General features: G+C 40.2%; 1 pseudogene; it reads right to left on the minus strand.

Moving 5' to 3' along the window:
• Window positions 1–5,676: 5,676 nt before the first annotated feature.
• On the minus strand, window positions 5,677–6,540 carry LOC117099392 (annotated as a pseudogene).
• Between the last annotated feature and the right edge of the window lie 338 nt (window positions 6,541–6,878).

Consider the following 6,878-nt stretch of genomic DNA (forward strand, 5'->3'; position numbering starts at 1 on the left):
TAATCTGGCTACTTCCTGGGTTCTACCAAGCTTTGACCCAATGAGGTTGACTTTGGTGACTCTTTAACTAATACCTTAGACCCCTCCCCCTCATTTACTAGCCTGGATTAACAAACAGCTTGTCCTGAGCAACTCTGGATGTAGCCAACACCATGCGGTGACCTCAGAGCACAAACATGTGCCTCGATGTTATCCTGAGGGCAGACATCTGCTCAGGGAGTCTTTTTGAACTTTTCTTGAGATGTCTTGATCTCTACTGGGAGATCACCTTCTGGGTTCTGTGGATGGACTACATATTCCAGTGTGTCTGCTGTCTGGAAGTTGTCAAAGATACATTCCTTGGAGTGGTGATGAAAGTGCCTCTTGTTTGTTTGGCTTCCCCGAATGCAGAGGACTGGAAAGAAGCAATCTTATAGGATGATTGGCCATTAGCAGTTTCCAGTTGACTTTGCCAGACCCAGAAGAGCTATGTATGACCTAACCTCTGCTTCAAGGAGACTACACACAAGTATAAACAATCAGTTACCAAGGCTAGTATCCAACTCCTGGTGTCCTGGTCCCTCTGCATTGTAATGTATACCTCAGTATCTTGGTAACTGCTGAAGAGAGACTTTCAGTTGAGATGACCAGTATAGATTGCAATCTCAGTAGAAGGCAGGGTCCATGTGTGCACATCTTTTTACAGTTAACAAGATCCTGCTATTTCTAATACCTCACTCAATGCTCATGATAATATCAAAAGGCAAATTTTGCTATTCTCAGGTCACAGATGAAGAAACTAACGTACAAAGCTAGTGGCAAAACTGGGACTAAACACTAGGTCTAACAACTACCAAATAATTCTCCATCTTCTACTTTACCATAAGATGAAATGATTAATGTAATAGGAAGAACTTCCTTGAAATTTTATATACATATATATTTATATGGCATCTAGCCCTATGCATGGCATAAAGTAGTCCCTTAGTAAGGAATAGCTTTTTATTTTTAATGTAAGGCAGCATAGTATAATACAATCATTCAGCCATGAGAAAGGAGGTTAACTTGAGATAACATTCAGTTACTTGGACCAGTTACACAGTCTCATTTTCTTATCTAAAAATGGAATAATGATTAGAAACTTTCTAAGGTTAGCATGAGAATTGTATAGATAGAAGATAGGAATTTGCTCCCCAACACTGAGGTGCAACTTTTGTAAGACAGAGTGGGAGGGAACACTCACCTCCTTTCTAGGCTACATACAAAGACCCAGGACACTTCCATGGCACCTGATAAATGGAAGAATATATTCTATTTTTAAATTCACAGCTATTCACTGAGATGTAAAATGAAAATGTTTCCATTTACAAACAGAGAACTCTGCCATCACACTAAGGCATTTTTTGCAAGTGTCCTAAGGCTTTGACTCTCAGTGGTCAATTTCATGGCACCGTGGACTGCCACATCACTCATGCCCTGGCATTCCTCAGGTGCTGCGTGAGTTCCTGGCACTGGTGGGACCTGCCACAGCATGCTCCCCCACCCTAGGCTCTAAGATGATAACCTTCACTTACCTTGCAATCTCAGTAGAAGGCAGGGTTCATGTGTGCACATGTAGGGCCAGTTCTGCCTCCTTCTCGACTTCATATGCCAGCCTCCCTCAGTATCTCAATACATTCTTCAAACAAAGGCCTGAGAGTAGGAGTAGATAAGGGCCTTTCTTTAGATGTCTTCTCTTTTCAGAGCTGCAAAAGCCTCTAATAATGCCCTCAGGGAAAAAGAACATATATTCCATACACATTTTTTCCAACCGTCTATCATATAGAAAACACTAATTAATATTTCAGTAAGTTGTCCTGCCAAAAAGGAGGAGGAGGAGAAGAACTAATATATGTATAGTGTCAAGTATGGTATCATATGGCATACCGTAAATACTTAACAACTGTATTATTGGTTGAACACTTAACTACTGTATTATTGGTTGTGTAACTACTGTATTATTGTAGTTTTCTTGGTTGTATAACTACTGTATACAACTGTAGAACTACTGTATTGTTGTATAACTACTGTATCATTATAATTTGTATAACTACTACATTATTGTAGTTTTATTTTACTGAGACTGCCCTCAGTAAACTAAGGTTGTATAACTACTGTATTATTGTATAACTACTGTATAACTACTGTATTACTGTCATTTTACTGAGAGTGCCCTGTGATGCTTTAGTACTTCCTTTCAATGTTTTGCCAAAATAGGGACAGGACCTTAAAATGAGAAACTGTGATATAAGCACTTTGTCACATGAACAATTATCAGGTTCTCCAAAATAAGTAAAAATTAGATCCTGAAGCCTCATCTGGGCCTTTCCTTGTTTGCCTACTTTTTAAATGTAGTTTGGCTTGGTCCAAGAAAGGGAATTTGTCGTATATTGATATGGGGCAATATCATTTGTGCAAGTATCATAAATGTAATGGTAGCAGTTCCAAACCAGAAGTATCTTAAAAGAATAATGCACTTTTACTAAGCAGGATTCATTCCAGAAATGCAAGGATGGTTCAATACTAAAAATGTTGATAACTGCATTATATCATTTCATTAAGTGATTAACAGAGCAAAAAACAGATAACAAGAAATTTGCCATACTGTCTGGATTCAACTAGAAATAGTAGAGAAGGAATAGAATGATAGTTTTGACATGGTAAAGAATATCTGAAGTCAATTTCAGACAAACATCAGGGGCATTACCACTAAATCTCAGAACAAGATACAGATGTCCACTATCACCTATTATTATTTAACATTATTTAGGATGTTTAAGTCAGTAAAATAAAGTAAAAAGCAGTTTAACTATTCAAAAAGGGAGATTTAAAAATTAATCATTATTTTCCATTTTTTAACCCTGAAAAAAAAAAAACTAAAATCTTCTTAGAGTTTAGAATGGCTAATGGTTACAAATAAATACACACAAATCAATATATTCTCTATAAAACTGCAGTATGTAATTGAAATGTTAATAGAAAAAGTAAATTTATTGTATAAATCAAATGATGTAAACCATTTAAAAATAAATATACCAAAAATAACTTAAAATTTATACAGACCTATATGTAAAAGCTATAACTATATAACTCTTAGAAGAGAAGATAGGAGTAAATTTTTATGACCTTTGGTTAAGCAAAGCTTTCTTATCTGGGACAGCAAAAAAAAAAAAACCAAAAACAATGTTTTGTTTTTTGAAACACTGAAAAAAAAATTGATAAATTGAATACCAGACCACAGAACTGGATAAAACGTGGTGGCAAGAGATAACCCTTCTACATGTGAGGGCAAAGTTGGGACATTAGTAGATCCAGAATTCGAGAAGATCACTCTGGCTTCCACATTGGAAGTTGTATTGGAGCTGGGAGCTTTTAACAGGGGGAAAAACTGGGAGTATGGGATTAGTTTATGGCTGATGACAGGTAGAGCCAAACAAGAACAGAGATAGGGTCGGTGGAGTTTCATGCTTTAGAGAAATAAAGGAGAATACACCTGTCAATAGAGCCATGGTTTGGGCAACTAGGCCATTATGGGAACATGCCAAAAATGGAGTGGTAGACTACAATGGAAATTTGATTAGAGTATTCCCAACACCCTCTTTAAGTAAAAGTTTACCCTGAAGTCCTGCTTCTCTGATCTTTGCCACAATAATTAGACAAGATTTACATTAAAAGTTTCTTTATAAACCAGAAGGGCTCCTGGACAGTGTGATTCCATAGAACAATGCTCTTTGGACATTAAAGGCCCAGCTCTGACACTCACAAATATCATGGGTGTGTGCGAGTTACTTAACACACCTGAGCATTAGTTTCCATTTCACTAAAACAGAGATAGTAATCTCTCCCATGTAGGACTACAGTGTACATGGGAAAGGCCTGGCTCAAGTCATGCAGCCAGCAAATACAGATTCTCTTCTCTTCCTCTCTTCAGTGATGCGTCCCAGCCTTCAACCCACTAATGGTTCTCCCTGTGAGTCTCTGCACGTGGTCTCTACAGTTGAAATTTGCTGCTTTGTGCTTATTTTTCTTAGGGAATAAAGAAACTATCATGGCCTTTTCCCAATCTATTGCTTTATAAATCCATAAGCTTCATCTGTGCCTCTTCTCTGATATTTTGCCTTGTTTAATTATATATTTAGCAAACCTAATCCTGCTTCCCAAGTGATACTTGCACAAGCTCAGAGGCATTGCTAAGATAAGACCACCCTGCTACCAGCAGTAGGTGACACTACTGACTACTTTCCTGTCCTCTCCAAGTGGCTTCAATGAGGGATCACATGCTCAGTGCTCAGGACTCAGCTCCACTTTCAGAGTCTGCCTGTCCATCACTGTCTGTTCCCCAAGGATGAGCAGCAGATGACCAAGGGTGGCTTCCTACCTGATGCCAGCTAGTGTTGTGAATGGACCTCTTAGTTTGAGAAGGAACCAGGTTGGGCACAGAATGATTTTTCGCAGACAACAAGGAGGATGAGTCAAGGCAGAAAGCAGAACTGAGCCATGGTGAACTTTAGTCACCAGAATGGCATTTGCCATCCAACAAACATTTATCAAGCTGTGCTGTAGACTGCTAATTTCTCACATGTCATGTCACCAACTCCTTAGTTACCCCATGAACAGGCATTAGCTCCTTGTTTTACAGATGAGGAAGCAGACACAGACATGTTAGGTAACCTTCTGTTAGGTCTCAGCTAATAATTGCTAAATTATCCTTCAGATAAGGAGTTGTTTCTTCCAAGTCCCAGATACTCTGCATCAACATGAAGTGTGTTCGCCCTGGAAGTGTGTTCATGAATCCTGTCTACAATTACCTGAGAAGGTCTCAGGTTGAAGAGGGTAAGATTTCAAATCCTAGAGTTATACTTTTCTTAGGTCTATGTGTCTACCTTCCCCCACCCCCAAAACACACATTTCCCAGCTGTACATGTTTATTCCTAAATGCTACAGTGATTTACTGAACACCTCCCATGTACCTGGCATCATGCTCAGTTCCAGTAATACAGAGAAGACCAAAGACTGGGACAGGGTCTTTACCAACACAATAGCTTCGAGTCAAGCAGAGAATATATTTAACTAGTGTCTGTACAAAAAGTGAGAATGCAGCTGTCAGCTCCTGCTTTCTCCAGGCCAAATCTCCAGCAATCCACAAGGCCTTCAGCTTAAAAGTCCAGCCCTACCCTGCGCTGTCCAAATCAATGCAGCAGTGTGGTATATATAATTTAGAAGCATAGTCCAATGCCAACTCCTCTCTGAGAGCAGTCATGTGCTGGTCACTGCTGCTGTGTCTGTTGTCTGGTGAGTCAGTTCTGTGCCCCTGGGCTGCTACAGAACACCCCTATCTAGGACAAGATGTACTCACTGATACCCCAGCCTCCCCCTCACTCCTGACACAAGTCTCATTTCCTGCTTTGACAAGTGCCTGGTCTGACACCTTAGGTCTCTTGGCTGGGGTCCTGAGGACCTATCTCTTTCAAATCACCTTCTTCCAGAGGGCCTATTCTCAGCCCTATGCCTTTCTGTTAATAAATGAAGCTATTTTCTAAACCAAACAAGACCAGAATCAACCATGCAGATTGAAGGAATGAAGACATGTGGCCTATGGCTCTCCTCTTCAGAGCAACTTCCTGTAGGTCTTTTTTTATTTTTTATTTTTTTGCGGGAGGGGGGAGTGGTGACAATTGTATAACTGTATTTGATGTATTTGACAATCAGTGGTTAGTTCCCATCCACACTGACTGTCTGTAGATTTTTGAAAGTGGTAGCAGGTACATAGGCAACCAAAGTATACAACTTACTTGGTGAAACTTCATCCTCATTACGTTTTCTGGACAACTGCACATAGACACCGTATGGGACATTCCTTATCCCTTTGGCTCGGACAGGTTTGTTGCACCTAGTATCAATGCGCACATCTGGAGTTCCCATCTCCTTCATGGCAAATTTCCAGATCTCTGAATGCCTGGCAGTGATGCTTCTTGAAGCCCACTCCGTGGATGCGCTTATGAAATGATGATGGTATATTCTTGGGTCACTGCTTCACTGATGGCAGAATGGCCATTTTTCTTCTCACCACCCTTCTTTGCAGGAGCCACTCTGCCAAGCCCAAGTTGGAAAGTGAGATCTTTGTAAGTACATAATGTAATATTGTGCACTTCTATAGGGCAGATTCTCAAGCCAGGGCACATACTAGGCTGATGCTCGTTACTCTATGTCTAGATGCTAGCTAGAGAGTGAACATTGCTCCAACCAGTTGTCACTAGGAAGACCATGAGAAGATCACTCTACTGCTCTGTGGAGCAGTTTCACCCTGAATGAAAGAGGAGAAAATTGGGGCTGAAGGGCAGTAATAACTGAAAAATGGCATTAGACAGTCTAAAGGTTGTACACAGGCAATGCTTGAGTCTAGTTACAATTTTTGTTTTTCTGTAAAGGAACAGAGTGATCCAGGAGCTCCTCAGGAAAGCACTAACTGGAGGAACCTTGGGAGCCACAGTCATACATTGTCTAATCTGCATAATTCTTACACAATCACTCTGGGAGGTGCTCCCTTTTATGGCTCCATTTAGAACTGAGAAAACTGAGACTCAGGAAATTTGAGTGAAGTTAAGAAGATAAGATCAATTTGAGCATTTTGGAATTTCGAGGTGACTCACTGCATGGAATACACACTGCCCCATGGCTTGAATCTGACACTATTGATGCTAAATATGAACTACATGCTTTGTCTATGCCAAGCTCCATTCAGAAACTACAACATGGTTTCTTCCATAAAGATACATGAGGTTACTTTGCAAGTTTCTCCTCAGCCCTGCCACCTGAACAGCAACACCTACAGCAGCCAATATGGGTTATATGAGCACACG

Source organism: Trachypithecus francoisi, unplaced genomic scaffold (genome assembly GCF_009764315.1).
Source record: "Trachypithecus francoisi isolate TF-2019V2 unplaced genomic scaffold, Tfra_2.0 Lachesis_group16, whole genome shotgun sequence".
NCBI classification, from domain to species: domain Eukaryota; kingdom Metazoa; phylum Chordata; class Mammalia; order Primates; family Cercopithecidae; genus Trachypithecus; species Trachypithecus francoisi.